We start from the raw sequence: 17,696 nt of genomic DNA, 5'->3' as shown, positions 1-17,696 counted from the left end.
ATCGGGGGAAAAGCCAGGAGTAAAAGGCATACTCCTGACATAATTGCACAATCGCGCTGAAGATTTTCAGACAACGTCAAACTAATTCAGGACTTATCCCTTGAAGATCGAGGAATGCTCCAGCAACAAACCATTGTCCCAGGAATGGTTTATTGCAGGAGCATGCCTCAATTTTCAAGGGATAAATCCTGAATGAGTATGACGTTGTCTGAAAATCTTCAGTGTGATCACATGATTATGCCAAGAGTAAGCCTTTTACTCTTGGCTCCTCCCCCCCCCATGTGATAATCTCCAAAGATTCAACCCACATTCTCCTGGGATTATTTTCACTGTCTGAATTGTGATAGCTTTGCCCTGCTTTAAAACAGACAGCAGAATATCAGGCTACCAAGTTGTGCTCAAAACAGAAGTAAAAAGGACTGGAAAGCTCTTAGTGCTTTTCTGCTGGTGCATTACAATGACTGCATTCGTAGCTAGCATAACAGCTAAGCATGGCCACAACGTCCTACTAAACAATCATGAAGAAACACTGAGAGCTGATAAATCAGGATGACTACTTAGGCTCGAGACAGATAGCTGAGAAACGACGGCATGCCGGCACCCGTTTTTTCTCCACAGGAAAAAAAAATCATGCTTCTTGCTTTTGGGTTCTTTCTGCGGCACCGCAATGATGTTACAAGTACGCCATTGGCACACTTGCAACATAAATGACGCACGGCGCCATGCAGATGCCGTGTAGTTCTCATGTCCAATGGCGGCAGCCATGTACATGGGGCGCCGCCATTGTAACGCCGCGACTATGTACTAGCGTTAGGGACCGTGCGGTTGCCGTGTGGTCCCTAACTCTAGTATTGGTGCTGGTACGCCGCTTATTGGCAGTGTGTACCACACCTTTGATAGGTCCACTCTGCAAAAGAGGAAATTTAATGCCAAAAAAAGGAAACATAATGGCATAAAATTTGGATGTGCTAATATATAAACACAGGCATTCTGCAGTTACCAAAGTCTGCAGTTACAGTGACATTGCTGTTTACAAAGACCATTCAGCCCCTTTTTCCTTCCTTGTCTTGTTGCTAGCTAGTAGTTTTTCCTTAAAGCAGTATTGGCATTGGGAGGATGGTGAAGAAGGGCAAAAGAAAGACAGATATTCAGTGTTGGGTTGCAGCAGTGCATCTGCAGTAAACAATGCAATGGAACTTGAGCTGGGAAAGAAAGGGATTCTGTTCTAGCAGATCCTACTGTAAGTGTGTGTGCTGTGAGGAATGGGTGAGGATGTAAATGTGGTGGCAATGAGCTGAACTAAGATGGAGAAATGCAATGCATGATGGGGACAGCAGTCTGGCAAGCGAGACGAGGATTTTTGAAGACTGCTGATGTGGCAATAGATGGTGTGTCCAAAACCTTGGATGTAGCTGCTTATCTGTAAAGAAGAAGATGTCCAGGACTAAAAGAACAGCCTAGATAGATGACAAAATGTGTAAACAAAGACTGATAAGGAAGAGACTGCAAAGAACTGTTCTATCTAAAGTGTTGGTCAGCGTCAAAGGAAGAGGTCCTAACATAAAGACAGAAGGACGGAGGACATGGTAAAGCCTTAAAAGAGAGACTTTTCCAAATCAAAGGTGCTCTGGATCTGCGGCAACAGAGCTCCCACACCTTCATGAAGGCGACTGATCAACGGCTTCAGTGAAGTGCCATCTGTGTGTGTGAGTATTGTGTGAATGGTGTGTGTGAGAGCTCTCTTGGTACTTGTATTTGTCTATGTCTATTCCAATAAATGTTACATGCATAGTGTCTAAAACCAAATTTGGTGTCTCTTTGTCTGTGTCAGCCCTGCTGTGAATAAGTTTACTGGGAGGAAGATTTCCACTACACGCTCTCAGGATAAACAGGTTGTCCTTAAAATCTGGGCATAACATATTTGGCATAGTCGGCAGGATCCTAGAGCATGGTGGCACTTTTTCTTCCTAGCAACTGTCACGGCTAGGGGGACAGACTTTGAGACTGGGTGCAAGGGGATGCTCTTGCTATGCATTGTTTATTTTGAATTGAAAGGTCTATTTGAGGACAAGTGAAGGTAGGGTTTGGCATTCCCTTAGGGATCTTGTCCACAGGACTCTTGTTACAAGAGGCAGGTGAAGGTAAGGGTTGCCCTTAGGAATCCTGTCTAACCCTTGTTTTGAGAGGTTGTATAGGGTAAAAGAGGTGCGAGTGAAGGTAGGGTTTGGAGTGCCCTTAGGGATCTCGCTAATACCTTTTTACTCTTGAGAGGGATGTTCAGATAACCTCCCTTGCCATTACATTGTTTGAGAAGGGAATATAGAAGGGGTGAGTGAAGGTAGGGTTTGGAGTGCCCTTAGGGATCTCGCTAATTAAAACTTTCAATATTTCTGCAAATATGTTTGGGGGGAAAAAGGCCAAAAAGGGGTCAGGAGAGAAAGATCCCACCTATGGTAACCTTTTTTGCTCTTTGGAGGGAGAAATTAAAGAGATCTCTCCCACAAATACTCTTATATTGAAGAGAATAAGGATTGGAGTTTACATCTAAAGAGGTCCCTTTTGAAGGGAAACAAACAGGAGGAAGCTTTAAAGGAAGCCTCTGAGTGGTTCCAGCAGACTTTGAAGGATCCGCAAATGAGCGATCCATGGGAGGCATTGTATAAAGGGATTGGAATGTTTTGCTTTGATACAGCTTCAGCAGATAAAATTGATTTAATGAAAATAGGATTGATATTGGCACAACTTGGTCTGAACAATTTGGCCCAACAAGTGAAACAGACTAATGAGAAACTGAGGGAGGAGGAATTAAAGAACTCCTCTCTCACTGGGAGAGATTATGAGGAAGGCACAAATAAAGACCAGAAGAGGCCACAAAAGGAAATCTGGGAGAGAGAGCAGGAGCTTTGGGGTGTATGGCTGTGCATTTTGATGAATGTCTCTCTGTCTTTCTGGCTTTGCTTCGCGAACGAAGATTCAGGAAGGACTCATCCTGCACTTTGCACAAGCGCGTTGGTGACTAAAAAGGCCAATCCGGGACAAACAGGTCTGGTTGCAGAAAGCACAGCGGAAGGTCTACTTGGGTGATGTTTCTGAGTTGTGGTTCTTTCTGCGTTGTTGTTTTTCTTCGAGACTCGTTCGCCGTGAGCTTTTGAAAAAGGCTGCAGCATTGTGGATAGTGCGTCTCCATGCCTCCCGATGTGAAGCCAGGGCGGACCATTGTTGGTGATCAATTTGGCCAAGCCTGAGATATTGTTTCAGGGAGTCCTTTTATCTCTTCTTTGGGGCGCCCCTCTTATGCTGACCTGTGGCGAGTTCACCGTAGAATACTATTTTTGGGAGGCGATGGTCCTTCATCCTGGAAATGTGTCCTGCCCAGCACAGCTGCGTCCTCAATAGCATGGCCTCAATGCTGGTGATCCCTGCTTGCTCAAGGACAGCAACATTTGTCACATAGTCAGTCCAGTGTATATTTAGAATTGTGTGTAAGCTGTGCTGATGAAAGCGTTCGAAGAGTCGTAGGTGTTGGCGATAGGTGACCCATGTTTCAGACCCATAGAGGAGAATAGACAGTACAATGGCTCTATACACACTGATTTTTGTGCTTCGCCTCAAGTGTTTGTTGCTCCAGACTCTTTTGTAAAGCCTTCCGAATGCACTATATGCCTTTGCCAGTCTGTGATCAATCTCTTTATCAATCTTGACATCTGAGGAGATGATGCTTCCCAGGTAGGTGAACTGCTGGATGGACTTAAGCACAGAATTCCCTACAGCAGTATGTACCTACAGCAACCTTTCTAATGCCGTGACCCTTTAATACAGTTCCTCATGTTGCGGTGACCCCTGACCATATTGGAGTGGTGTCTCAGTTCCTAAGACCATCGGAAAACACCTATTTCCAATGATCTTAGTCTTCTCACAACATGCCAGAACCTTCTGGATCCAGTCCTGTTCCACTTTGGTCCCATTCAGACTGGCATCAAAGATCTGGAAGGAACTGGGCTGATTCGGATGCCCCTCCCCCGAATCTCTCCATTAGCAAGTGCCCACTACAAAAGAGGGGCATTTTAAATCAAATGCATTCTGTGCCTGCTGTGAAGGTGCCTGCTATCAATCAAGCGATCGTCATGGTGACGTTTTGCAGGGGCATCGGAAGTGTCCTCCCCCCTCCTTTTTTTTAAAGAGCCATGCACAAAATGACCCAAAGTGTCAATTTTTTTTAAACTTCTTTTTTGTGTGTTGTGTGTATGTGTGGGCATTTGGGTCAGATCTGCCCCTGTCCCCATTTTCAATCCCTTGCAAGCTAATGCATCCCCCACTCCTTGCCCCCCAGAATGCCTCTTACACATGTAATAATAATAATAATGATAATAATAATAATAATAAATTCCTAACCTTGGAAATGCCAGAAAAGGATGTAATTGCCATGCATTCTATTTTTTGCTTTTAAAAGCAATTCAGGGCTGCTTCTGAATTCAGTAGCAAAAGCATGTATCATTTTGTCTAATTGACAAGAGCAAAAAATGTAACATTCGGATTGTAAGTCTAGCCCTTTGCAACATTTGTAACATTTGCTGGAAGTGAGCAGATGAAAGGGAAAGTGCACAAGCCGCTAGCCGTGCTCTTCCCTTTTCGGCTCTTTCCTTCTCCTTCTCCTCCTCCTCCTCCTCCTCCCCCCCTCCCTTCTGATGATGGGAGGGAATGCCCTGCCCTTTGCCCACCCTCTGACCTAAATCCCTCCCTCAATTTGCCCCGGTCATGATCAGGGGCAAGTTCATATTCCACAGAACCCGGGGTTTCTCAAATGAAATGCTATTTGCGCCGATTTCTTTTAACGTGCTCTAAGGAGCATTTGCCACGGAACAGGTGTGCAAGCCTCTGATTCGCTTGTAGGGGATTCAGGGTGAATATGAACTTCACATGCAAGATTCGATTTCAGAACCGGGGTAAATGGTAATGTGAATGGCCCCATGGTTGTTTATCCCAGCCAGTGGTTTTGGGAATTACATCATTGACTGGTAGAAATAACCAAATAAAAGTGGGACACTTTTAGTTAAAATATATCTAGGGGAGTAAAAACATTTGATAGTTTGCTTTAAATTCTGTTCTAGGAAAACTGAGAGTTAAAGATTGTTTAAATATATTGTTTGGTATGAATAGATGTATAAATGACTACTGCGTTTCCCATTGCTACCTTCAGAGGCCAATCCTGGGCAGCTGCCACAAGTTGATAGTGGCATCTGCTGATAGTAGGTGGCATGGGCCAGTAGGTGAGTGTGGTGTTATTAACCCTTATTAACCCTTCTGTGTATGTACCTGAAAACCTTACCCTCATGTCACTGTTTTGTCCATTGTGGGGGGGGGGGGGGGATGGGTGACAAGGAAAAAGCTATAACTAAATCTTAAAGGTCAGAAACAGGATAATTTGGAAAAGATAAGAAAATCTAAAACACCTGAATGGACTGTGGCAAATGTGTTACCTAAAGTTGCCAAATAATATTTTTGTTAAAGGAAACTTGAGATGTCCTGTACAGAGTCCAAGATTGGTTAATCAACCATAACTGCACATCCCATGAGGCTGAGTTTAAATGTTTCAATACACCTGATCCCAGTTAAAGGACAATTGGTCAGGACTAACTGGTAAAAAAGGAAATAAAACACAAAACTGTTAACATAAAGAAAAATATCTAGAACTTCAGGGGTTCTAAGAAAATGAAAGGAAAAACTGTATGATTGCAAGATTTTATAAGAAAGTTAGAGTAAGCTGTAAGAAGGTTTGTACATGTTGAGGAGAGAGAGAGAGAGAAAAAAATTGGCAGAGGTGATCTGGCAGCAATGGCCAAGGGCTGACTCCAGATAAGAGTGAGATAGAGAGGGAAAAGATGAAGGAGGGAATCGAGGAAGTAAAGAAAATGGGAGCTTTTGGTTTTGTTCGGTCATATGTTTGACAATATGCTAAACTTACAAGACCTATGAATAGGTTGTTGACAAAGGGAATAGAGTGTGTTTGAGAGGAACATTGTAAGAAAAATTTAAAAATATTAAAGTTGTGGATGCAGAGGAGAATTAAACTACAACAACCTAGGGAAAATGCTGACTTTTATATCAGGCCAAGATGGACTAATTATATGTTTTTTTTCCTATTTGAAAAACAAAACAAAACAAGGGGGGAGGGATTGAGGGACTCTCCTTATTTAGTAATAAACATTGAATATATATATGATGGATGCACAAAGTTTCTGGGAATCAAATAAAACAGTATAAAAAAATGATTAACCTGAATGTGTTCTATGTTTTTCAGGTCAGGGGACTTATCAAATGCAGAAATTTGGGGTTTAGGGATAACCTTGCTTCTCCTGCTTGGTTTTTGTCAGCTTTGTAAGTTTGAAAATTGTTCTTTGAAGTACTTTTTATTAGGACAACCTCAAAGGAAAACCATTGTGAATTGACAACCAAACAAAAAATCAGGATAAGCAACGTTTAAATGGGAAAACCTGTTCAAGCCAAATTAAAATTGAAGGAGGGAGGGTGACATTTTTGAAGTTCGTTATGCAGTTGTTTACACCCACAAAAATGAGGGAGTGGTGGGCCAAAACAATCATACTGTTACAGAAAAATACAAGGAAATTGGATCAAGCAACATGCTCAATGCATGTATGAACACCATGAAAAAGATGTGATTTTGGTTTATGCACACCCGCAGTCAGTAGGGCGTATGGGTTTTTTTGCCTGCTTTAATTAAAGACACAACTGTGATTTTATCTGACTTGTCGAAATCAGCTACAGTTCCAGAAGGACTAAATTCCATTGGACATTGAAGAATGAGATATAAAACAACAACAACAACAGGACTATATTTTTGTTATAAAAATAAAGAGACTTGGGATGTTGTGGGAAGGATATAAAAACCATGAAGATTTTAAAAAGAATTTCCAATAAATGTTACATGCATAGTGTCTAAAACCAAATTTGGTGTCTCTTTGTCTGTGTCAGCCCTGCTGTGAATAAGTTTACTGGGAGGAAGATTTCCACTACACGCTCTCAGGATAAACAGGTTGCCCTTAAAATCTGGGCATAATAGTGCCTGCATACAACAGGCAAAGTAAAGAGCAGCAATCTCTAGAATCCTTACTGGACATGTGTGAACAGTAAAATAGAGAGAAAGGGGAAGAGCAGAGACAGTTCCCACCAATAGGAGAAAAAGTGTTGATATATTGCTACTGGGAAATACATCCTTCCACTTGAGCCATGAAAATTGCAGCTAAGTCCAGAGATAACAGGGATCCTTGTAGGGTATATGAGTGGGAATCATTGTTGGACTGCTCATCCTGGTGCCCCTTATCACCATAGCCAAAAGTGAGGAATGCTTGGAGCTGCAGTCCAACAACTGGAGAGCTGCATGAATCATACAGTTCTCCCATTGTTGGACTGCAACTCCAAGCATTCTTCCCTGCTGGGTGAGGTGGCACTTGACATTGGACATTATCAGACAAGGGAAATTGGAAGTATAATCCAATGGCAATCCAAAAGCAATCATGGGGTTTAACATTATTGCATGATAGACTACCACACACAATTTCGGGCAATGGGAAGTCAGTTTGAACGCAATCATGGGGTTTCACATTATTGCGTGAGAGGTGATCACACACAAATTCGGGCAATGGCAAGCTATTTTCGGGCAATGGGGAGTCAGTTCAAATGTAATTCGAATTCACGTAAATTTGCTGAACTAGCGAATTCACGTGAATACGTTCTGGCCCCACTTTCTTTTCATTCAAAATTAAGAGAAATTCCTCCTGTGTGATAAACTCCAGAGTTAGCCCTATCAGTCCAAATTTCTCTAACTCTTCAGGTGCTGGCTTCACTACATCACTGCATTAAAAAAATTAAAGTGGAATGATCAGCTCACTGCATCTGGAAAAACATTAGTCGGAAAGATTAATTACTCAATAATGAAAGGGATGCAAAAATAACCTTGAAAATCAGAACTTGGTACAGTGGTGCCTCGGGATACGAAATGATCGGGTTACGAAATTTCCGGGATACGAAAAAGTTGGATTGGCAAAAACTGTTTCAGGTTACAAAATATTTTTCGGGTTACGAAATTCATTTCGGCGCGAATTCAAATGCTATAGGCTTTCCAGTGCTAACGGAAAAGTTTTTCGGGTTACGAAATTTTCGGGTTACGAAAGGAATGGCGGAACGAATTAATTTCGTAACCCGAGGCACCACTGTATAGGGAGATCATGAGTAAATAAAAACAGGTGCTCTTTCACTTCTCTTACAACACATCCTGCAATTTATTTTATTCCTCATTATCATATGGTGACATTCTGGTATTTCTAGATAACTGTGAAACCAATTAAAATTAATTTAAAGCTTCCACACTGGAAAACTAGAAGAGAAAAATGTATGAAATGTCAATGAAATGGCTCAGGGCATCATTTGTTTGGTTGTGTTTGCTCTCTTGAACTACAGGCATACCTCAGTTAACAAAGCCTCTGATAAAGAAGCTTTTTCAAAAAAAGTATTTTTATGCCAGCCCAGCCCATCTTATCTTTCCCTCCTTGTCCTCTGCTTAAGATTTTTAGCAGCATTGGCATTGGAAGTATGGTGAAGGAGAGCTGGAAAAACACAGACTGTTTAGCTGCCATAGCACTATTCTGTGGAATCCTGGGATCTGCAGTTTAGGGAAGTGTATTTACTGTTTTCAGCCAGAGAGCTCCTTTCGTGTGTCTGATGAAAATACAAATCCCAGGACTCCACAGAATGCAGCCATAGCAGTTAAAGCACAGTCTTAGTGGTATGACTGTGTGATGTGAAAAAGCCCATCATTATCAAAGGGTATGGTGTGTGTACAACAAACAATGTGGAACATGTATGTCTATAATGAGATTTCAAATCACCTATTGACTTATGGTGATCTCATGAGTTTATAGAGTTTTCTTAGAAAAGGAATACTCAAGAGATGGTTTTGCCAGTTCCTTCCTCTGAAATACAGCCTACATCCCCTGATATTCATTGGCAGTCTCCCATCTGAGTAACAACCATTGCTGACCCTGGTCAAATTCCAAAACCAGACAGAATTTGGTGACTTTGGGTTATTGAGGCCCTTGTTGTGTGCCTTCAAGTAATTTCTGACTTATGGTGACCCTAAGGCAAGCTTATCATGGGGTTTTCTTGGCATGTTTCTTCTGAAGTGATTTGCTATTGCCATCCTGTGAGGCTGAGAGAGTGTGACTTGCTCAAAGTCACCCAGAGTTTACATGACCAAGCCAGAATTTGAACTCTGGTCTCCATAATCATAATCCAACACAGGGTGACCAGATATCCTCCTGTTCCAGGACATGTCCTACATTTCAACCTTCTCTCCAGGAGGAATTCCAAAATGTCCTCTATTTTGAGCTTGACCAAGAAGCATTAATTTATATTTATAGTAGAGTTTTTAGCGTTTACTTTGTAATGCCCTATATTTTTCTGGAATGTCCAGTGTTTTGTGGCGCCTTGTCTTCCTTTCTGCTTATGACATCTGATCACCCTGATCCAACACTCAAATCACTACATCACTCTGGCCTTTGGTGTGGAACATTGAATGTACGTGTGCGTGCGCCTTCAAATGTGTCCACTAGATGCCAGCATTTATATTTTGTAATTAATTCAGGTTTTTTCTGCTCAATGGCTTGAATGCTGGACTATGATTTTAAGGGGTTTAAATACTATCTATTTTTCTCCATGTGCACCTTTATATCATAAACTCAAGGAGATCTGTGAACATGCAGACTACTTTAACAATTTAACATTTGTACAATTGTGGAAAGCCTTCACAGAACTAAGATTGAATATGATGGACACAGCATATAGAGTTGGGAGGCATAGAGACATCCCAATAAAGAAGCGCACATGTATATATGAATGCCTGGAATTAGAGGACCTTGTCTACTACATATTGTTTTGTACACTATATGGTGAACCTAGGGAGGGATTTGTGACACCTTTAACTGAAACTAGCCCTTGCCAGAGTCCATAAGAAGTGAGTTTTATCTCCTAGCAGATTTGGACAAATATGTGACCTGGAGAGTAGCTTTGTATGCCCTAGCAGCCAAATAATATAATAATAATAGGAAGAAATACATAGCAGAAATAGCCATAAGTTGTAAATGTGATAATTATATTTAATAATTTTATACTAGCTATATATAGTTATCTTACATTTTTCTAAATGTTTAGTTTTATAAATCATAAATTGCTGTATAACCACTGATGTTGCAAATATGATATGTATGTATTTTGTTATTTTTGTGATGTTGTTTTATGGCCAAAAGCAATAACATTTGACTGACTGACTGACTGACTGACTGACTATACAGTACTGGCTCTGTCTTGCTTTCTGAGTTGGTGTCTGGTAGCTCATACATTTCAAATGTCCAGATTTGGCAGAGACTGTTTCAATTAATCGTCTGTCACCCCCTACACACACTGCTTTTAAAACATCCTAGTTTTTTTAATCCTCTTCCCACGTTTCCCTTTGAGCTCAGCTTACTTTTGTTACTGTGTATCTTCCAGTTATTTCCAGTTTATGAAACCTTTCATGAGGTTTTCTTGGCAAGATTTGTTTTGACGGGTTTGCTTTTGCCTCCCTCTTACATGTACATTGCTGCAAATTGAGTTCAAAGTGCAAAAGTAGTTTTCACTCAATTAGGAGGAGAATAGGAGGTAGAATTCCAGTCTTCCCAGTAGGCTTCAGCAAAAGCAAACTGCTGCAGCCTCTCCTAGCTCTTGTGTTCTTTCTCATCGTGATCACACCCTGATATTGCTTGGCCTTAGGCACCCCCATCTTCATCTGTGAAATATTGGAGAGTATAAGATTCCTGTTTGATATTGGAACCTAAGCAGGGTCAGCCTGGTTAGTGTGTGGGTAAGAGAATGTCAGTAAATACCTAGTGCTATAGGCTATTTTTCAGAGGAAGGGACTGGCAAAACCACTCCTGAGTATTTCTTGCCTAAGGAAACCCTATGAAATTCATGGGGCCACCATAAGCCAATAGGCAACTTGAAGGCACACAACACTCACAGAGTAGCTTCTCTCTCTCTCTCTTTTTTAAATACTTTATTCATAATACAAAACACAAAATCTTGCAATCATAAAACAATGGTATAAAAAAGTTTCATGTCATTAAAAAAACTTTCCTTATTAAAGTTTTACACAATTCAATTCATTTAAAATAAATCTGACCATAAAGAACAGTGATTAGATGGAGGAGAAACGGATGTAAAATTTGTATTAATATAATCTATAAGAGGAGACCATTTTTCCTGAACAGGTCTTTGATTTTGTTGTTATGAGTTATATTTCATATTATATGTTAATTTCTTCATAAGCCATTGATCCCAAACTCTTTTCTACCAGCTATCCAGGGATACAAGACTCATTTCCCAATTATTAGCCACTTCTAGACAAGCTGCTGTCAGCAAAAAAGATATCAACTTTCTATTTTTTAAAGATTTATTACCTTTTGTGTATATTGAAAATAACAAAAGAGCTGGGCAAAAAATTATTTTTTGTTTTGTAATTGAAGCAATTTGGTTGATCACATCATGCCAGAAGCGGGTAATTTTGGAACAGTATAACCACATATGGATATAAGTCCCTAAGACTGGACAACCTCTCCATCACACTAGCCTATAATAAGACTGAATGAGGCTACTGTTGTTGGAGATAGGCTCAGGCAACAGATTCTAGGTATTGTGAAAGGACAAGTAATTGTTGGTCTCTTACTTTGGTGTCATTACAGTTCTATTACATTTCTATTCGACCAGTCCAGCAAGCCAGCAGTCTTGGTTTTATCTTTGATTCTTCTCTGTTGTGTATCCCTCAGATCCAGACCACAGCCAAGGCTTGTAGATTCTTCTTATACAATATTGCCAAAATCTGATCATATCTCTCTGCCTCTACTGCCAAGATTCTGGTCCATGCCCTAGTGATATCACGACTTGATTACTGTAATGTCCTCCTGGCTGGGCTTCCTCTTTCTCACCTCCGTAATTTCTGTCCAGCATTCAGCTGCACGCATTATCACATCTGCCCACCGCTCTGACCATATCTCTCCTTTGTTGGCATCCCTTCACTGGCTCCCCCTCCCTTTCCGCATTCAGTATAAGCCCCTGCTGTCCACATTTAAAGCCCTCCATGGGCTGGCCCCTCCTTACTTATCAGACCTTCTTTCTGCTCACCTTCCCACTCTGGCCTTCCGTTCTGGTAGTCAAGGTCGGCTGTCTCAGCCCAGGATTTTCTCTGCCCCATCTCAGATTTGCCCCTTTTCACTTGCTGCTCCTCACTCCTGGAACCTTCTTCCCCCACGGGCAAGGGCCATCACTTCTTTAACCAGCTTCAAAATGGAGTTGAAGACCATCCTGTTCAGAGAAGCGTTCCCAGGCATTGCGTGATTGTCACTTGCTATTTGATGTTTTTTCTTATTGCCTGTTTTATTGAACCATTTCCTGTATTGCTATGTATTTTATATGTATTATCCTATTATTTCTTAGAATGTATGTCATAGGCAGGTTTACTCTTTTATATTTATTGTTTTTATGTACAGTGCTGTGCAAATCTACAGCACTATATTAATAATAATAATAATAATAATAATAATAATAATAATAATAATAGCAAAATGGTGTCCTTTATAAAAAATGGAAAATCAAGGTTTGATATTTGAAATTTATACTTTTTTGGAACATTTTCAAACCACGTATGCTTGAATCCATGTATAAAAAAATCCATGTATAAGGGCCGACTGTACATTACTCCATTTCAGGGCGGGCTATGAAGTTGAGACTGCCATGGTCGCCTTAGTCGATGATCTCCGTCTGGCCACTGACAGGGGAAGTGTAACCCTGTTGGTGCTCTTGGACATCTCAGTGGCCTTCGATACCATTGACCATGGTATCCTTCTGGAACGCCTGAGAGATTTGGATATCGGGGCACTGCGCTCCAGTGGTTCTGGTCCTATCTCTCGGGGAGATTCCAGGTGCTGAGGCTGGGGGATAGTTGCTCTCGTAAAAGAGACCTTATATCGGGCATCCCTCAGGGCGCCATTCTGTCCCCCATGCTATTTAACATTTACATGAAGCCGCTGGGACAGATCATCTGGAACCATGGAGCTCGGTGTTATCAGTATGCTGATGACACCCAGATCTATCACTTCATGTCTCCGACTGATACAGTGATTAAGGTTGGCACCTCTCCTCTGGATGCCTGCCTGGGGTCAGTAATGGGCTGGATGAGGAAAAACAAACTCAAGCTGAATCCAGAGAAAACAGAGGTACTTGTGATAGGTCCTTCGAATCCAGACAGGGAAATTTGCCATCCCGTCCTGGACGGGGTTACACTTCCCCTAAAGGACAAAGTTCGCAGTTTGGGAGTACTCCTGGATCCATCTCTACAATTGTCATCTCAAGTAGATGCGATGGCCAAGAATGCTTGGTATCAGCTTCAGCTGATACGCCAACTGTGTCCCTGTCTGGATCAAAAGGACCTAGAAACTGTAGTACACGCACTGGTAATATCTTGTTTGGATTTCTGTAATGCGCTCTACATGGGGCTACGTTTATATCAGGTTCGGAAGCTTCAGTTGGTTCAAAATGCTGCAGCCAGATTGGTCACGGGAACAGCTACTTCAGATCATATAACCCCCGTGTTAAAATCTCTTTACTGGCTGCCAATTCGCTTCCGGTTCCAATACAAAGTGTTGGTTATTACCTTTTAAGCCCTACGTGGCTTGGGCCCGAGTTACTTGAGAGAACGCCTCACCCTATATAATCCACCCTGCACCCTTAGAACAACAGAGAAACTCCTACTTGAACATCCTAAGATGAGACTGGCAACAACTCACCAAAGAGCTTACACAGCAACAGCGCCTACTCTTTGGAACGCTCTCCCGGAAGAGATCCGCTCTAGTGGATTCTACATTGGAAGCCTTTAAAAAGGCTTTAAAAACCTATCTCTTCCAGCAAGCATACCCCCCTGACTCTTTCTCTTTTTAGAGAAATATTCCCCAATTAGATTAAGATACTTGATAGCCTATAATTTTGACTACTTAATTTCTTATTTTATATAATTTTATTGAATATTTATTATTGTAATTGAATGTTTTAACTGTTTTTATACTGTATTATGATGTTTGTCATAGTTTTACCTGATGTGAACTGCTTTGATCTCGAGGAAAAGCGGTATATAAATAAACAGTGTATTATTATTATTATTAGTAGTAGTAGTAGTACAGCCTCAATGTATTTACATGTACAGTCCTCCCTCCGTTTTTTCAGACTTGGGATTCACATCCTTCGACTATGCATGCGAGGAGAATGAAGGGCATTAAAATGGGGAAAGTGGGAGATCTTACTGCTTAGTGCTATGACAAAAATGTACCAATTAGCACAAAGAACAAAATACCAGAATGATAATTGTGAGGATGAAATCACCATTCCAAATGGTTTCTCAGGACCAAACAGAACTTAAATAGTTACTTTTTTAAAGTCATTCATTCTGTTAGTCATTACAAGGTTTAAAGCACCTTGTTGTTTCTACTTGTTAACAATGATGAAAGCAAGTAACTTGTTGCATTATTATTTTTGTACTGTTTGTTATTTTTCCTTTGCGTTCTTCTGTTACTTTTTCAGGTGTAAAACATAGGATTGATAAAACACTGGGAAGAAACACTGAAAAACAGAGCTTATTAAAATGTTTACTAAGATGCCCTTAGCAAGTCATAACTCAAAGTAATTATTAACTCTTAACTTGTTGCACCAATAAAATGTTTTTCCTTAGTCTTTATTTTATTTTATTTGAAATGTGGCTTTGTTATTCACTTGTTATTCAGAATAGTAGGTAACAGGATTACTTAAAGTTTATTGCTTCCAACCTTTGGCTCCAGGGCAAAGGCAAAGTTGTGTAAGGTAACATTTCTACCTGCGTTAGCAATTTATTCTAGTATTACAAAAATGGAACAGAGGTCACAGGGAATGCAAAGGAGGAATGGGATGGGACTTGCAACCCTGACAAGTCTTGCAACTATACACAGCTTCTCCCAGTTGAATTTGTTTGCCTGCCATATAAATTCCTATTTCAGCTCCTATTTGGAACTTCTGAACAGGTCCTATAAATGGCTTATGTCAATGTGCAGTGACTTTGGAAGGAATGGAGGGGAAAATTCTGCACTGACATTTTCTTGCATCTGTGCATGGTCACCATTCACTCAAGAGGCATCTGTGGCAGGGCCAGAAACCTAAGTCTCTGTGTTTGTTTTAGTGCTTTGAATTCATGGTGACAATTAAATATCAAGGCACTTGATCTTGAAGCCATACAGGTACAGAGGCTTCCCACCTCACTGGTTTCATCTTGCTAAGGCCGAACCCTACTGCACTTTATATGGCAGAACCCTACTTTCACTTTGAAAAAAGAAACCAAGTTGTGATTGTGTGTGTGTATCCTTGCTAAGTAGAGAAAAGGAGACATTTGCTGAACAAGGACAGAGAAAATGTTGTATGACTTAAGGTTTCTGGTTATTTTAGTCCCATGCCAAGGTTCAGAAAAGGATCAAGAGTCATAATTTTTATGATGGGAGGTAATTGCCTCTTATCTGCTGTGCCCTTTGATCCTTTTTCAAAAAGCTGACTATTATCTAGCTGTAACATGAAGACACCTCCTCACCACAGTAAGAACAATATTTTATATAAACATAAAAGAGGAACAACTTGTCTGACAGAAGCTAATCAATATGCTTTCCCAGAAACAACTCCATAGGTTCCAAAAGAGCTTGTGTTCATGTGTGTGTTTTTATTAAAAAGACAGCTCTTCTTGAGTAATACATTTCTTCACCTAGAAGGTGAAGGTGCATAGGGAAGGAGCCCAAACGTGTAGTATAAGCTGTATGTTTACTCATGAGTATCTATGTGGCAAAAGCAATAAAGGTGGGATACAGACCGCCCCTTTGGGGCGGCCTGCACCCACCCCTTTCCCCGATGGATCAGGGCCTGAGCTGCCCCAAGGACACCCCAACAGTGGCGGGGAGAGAGAGAAAGGGGCCTGAAATGACATAAATAGTGATGTGTTTGTGTGCCTTTCATAGCAAATGGAGTTACTTTACTATGGAAATCTTCCAGAATATATGCCCCCGTTACAAGAGCTCCACTGTTGCCAACATGCTTCTGTGCACATTTTGAACTGCTGTTTGTGACCTATTGTTACTGTTAACTGCCCTCAAGTTGACTTTTACTCTTTGTGGCCATGGTGACTTTTACTCAAGGTGATTTTTACTCATGGTGACTTGGAGAGACCTCCAAGTCATTCTGTCATCAACAGTCTTGTCCAAGTCTTGCAGACTGAGGGCTGTGGCTTTTGAGTCCATCTTCCTCTTTTCTTGTTGCCTTCTACCTTACCAAGCATTATTGTCTTTTCTAGGAAGGTGACAGGGTCCAACAAGGTGACAGGGTCCAATGTGTGTGAATCTATTGGTATGCACACCCACATAAAGCCTTCAGGCACTACAGCCATCTTCATAAATGCAACATCTACCCACACTAATAATGCTGATATAGTGGCACAGGGAAGAAACTGTCCTGGTTTCAGATAGCACATGTACAGTCTGATGAAAGACTGTGCAGGGAGCAGCCAGGGGATGAGTCATAGCCAATCCAGAGTTAAGTGTGAGGTGCCCTTGGAAATAGCAGTAGGCAGAGAGATCTGTCCAGAGGTAGTCTGAGTTCAAACACTCACCAATGCTGCCTGTTTTAGAAGCAATCAAAGAGCCAAAGTGAGAGGAATCCATGTAGGCAGGGAGGAAGAGGAAAGGGTGGTGGTGGTGTCAGGTGGCATGTGCAAATGTAAGCTGAGAATGGACCCCTTTGTGCCTCTGTTATTCAAAGTGGAGGGGCTCCGGGAGAATTCCCACAATTGTATTCAATGGGGAAGCTAATTTAACTCAATAGGAAGCAGCGAGAGGGTTAGGGTAACTTTTAAAGCTGGGACCAAGCCCATGTCAATTCCAAACTCAAGAATTCCAGAAGACAGGGTCCAAATTAGTTTAGTTTATTGGTTTGCAAGGGAACCAATATTTGCACAAGGCAGTCTCTCACACACTCATGTATAAGAACTAAGATGCTAGTAGATAGCAATTTAAAGGGGGCTGCAGAGGGCAATACTGTACCAGTGCCAGACATTTTAGATTGTAAGCCTGAGGGCAGGGAACCGTCCAATTAAAAAGATTGTATGTACAGCGCTGTGTAAATTTACAGCGCTTTATAAATAAAAGTTAATAATAATAATAATAATAATAATAATAATAATTGATGGAATTCAGTGAGATAAGCTCAGCATCTGCTTTGGAACAGTAGGGTGGACTTATGTTGAAGAAGCAGGCAAGAGACCAATAGAGTGTCTATCTGAATCTCAAACAAGACTGACTTGTGGGTGGATAGGTTGGCATGCACTTTTATAGGGCAAACCATATCCTGGGGCAGATTTTGGGACATGAGGGAGAACTGAGCAAGGAAGATGAGAAAGGCTAGACAAGCAGTGTCTTTGGACAAAAAGAGTATTGCTTCTGGCAGGGAGTGTACTTGGATTTCTATTCACGTGTAAATAATAATAATAATAATAATAATAATAATAATAATAATAATAATAATAATAATAATATTTG

At 41.0% G+C, this 17,696-nt stretch overlaps 1 protein-coding gene across 1 annotated transcript in view; it reads left to right on the top strand.

The window, feature by feature from the left end:
• Nucleotides 1–1,304: 1,304 nt before the first annotated feature.
• The window catches only part of LOC121922551 (monoacylglycerol lipase ABHD6-like), a 73,740-nt gene continuing 57,348 nt past the window's right edge, over nt 1,305–17,696 (top strand). The window contains exon 1 of the mRNA XM_042452138.1: nt 1,305–1,706. The gene's annotated coding sequence lies outside the window, so the exon portion shown is untranslated. The remainder of the gene's footprint in view (nt 1,707–17,696) is intronic.

The sequence above is a fragment of the Sceloporus undulatus genome, chromosome 2 (genome assembly GCF_019175285.1).
Source record: "Sceloporus undulatus isolate JIND9_A2432 ecotype Alabama chromosome 2, SceUnd_v1.1, whole genome shotgun sequence".
Classification (NCBI taxonomy): domain Eukaryota; kingdom Metazoa; phylum Chordata; class Lepidosauria; order Squamata; family Phrynosomatidae; genus Sceloporus; species Sceloporus undulatus.
Note: the sequence above shows the minus strand (reverse complement) of the source record. Positions and strands in the feature narration are given on the sequence as shown.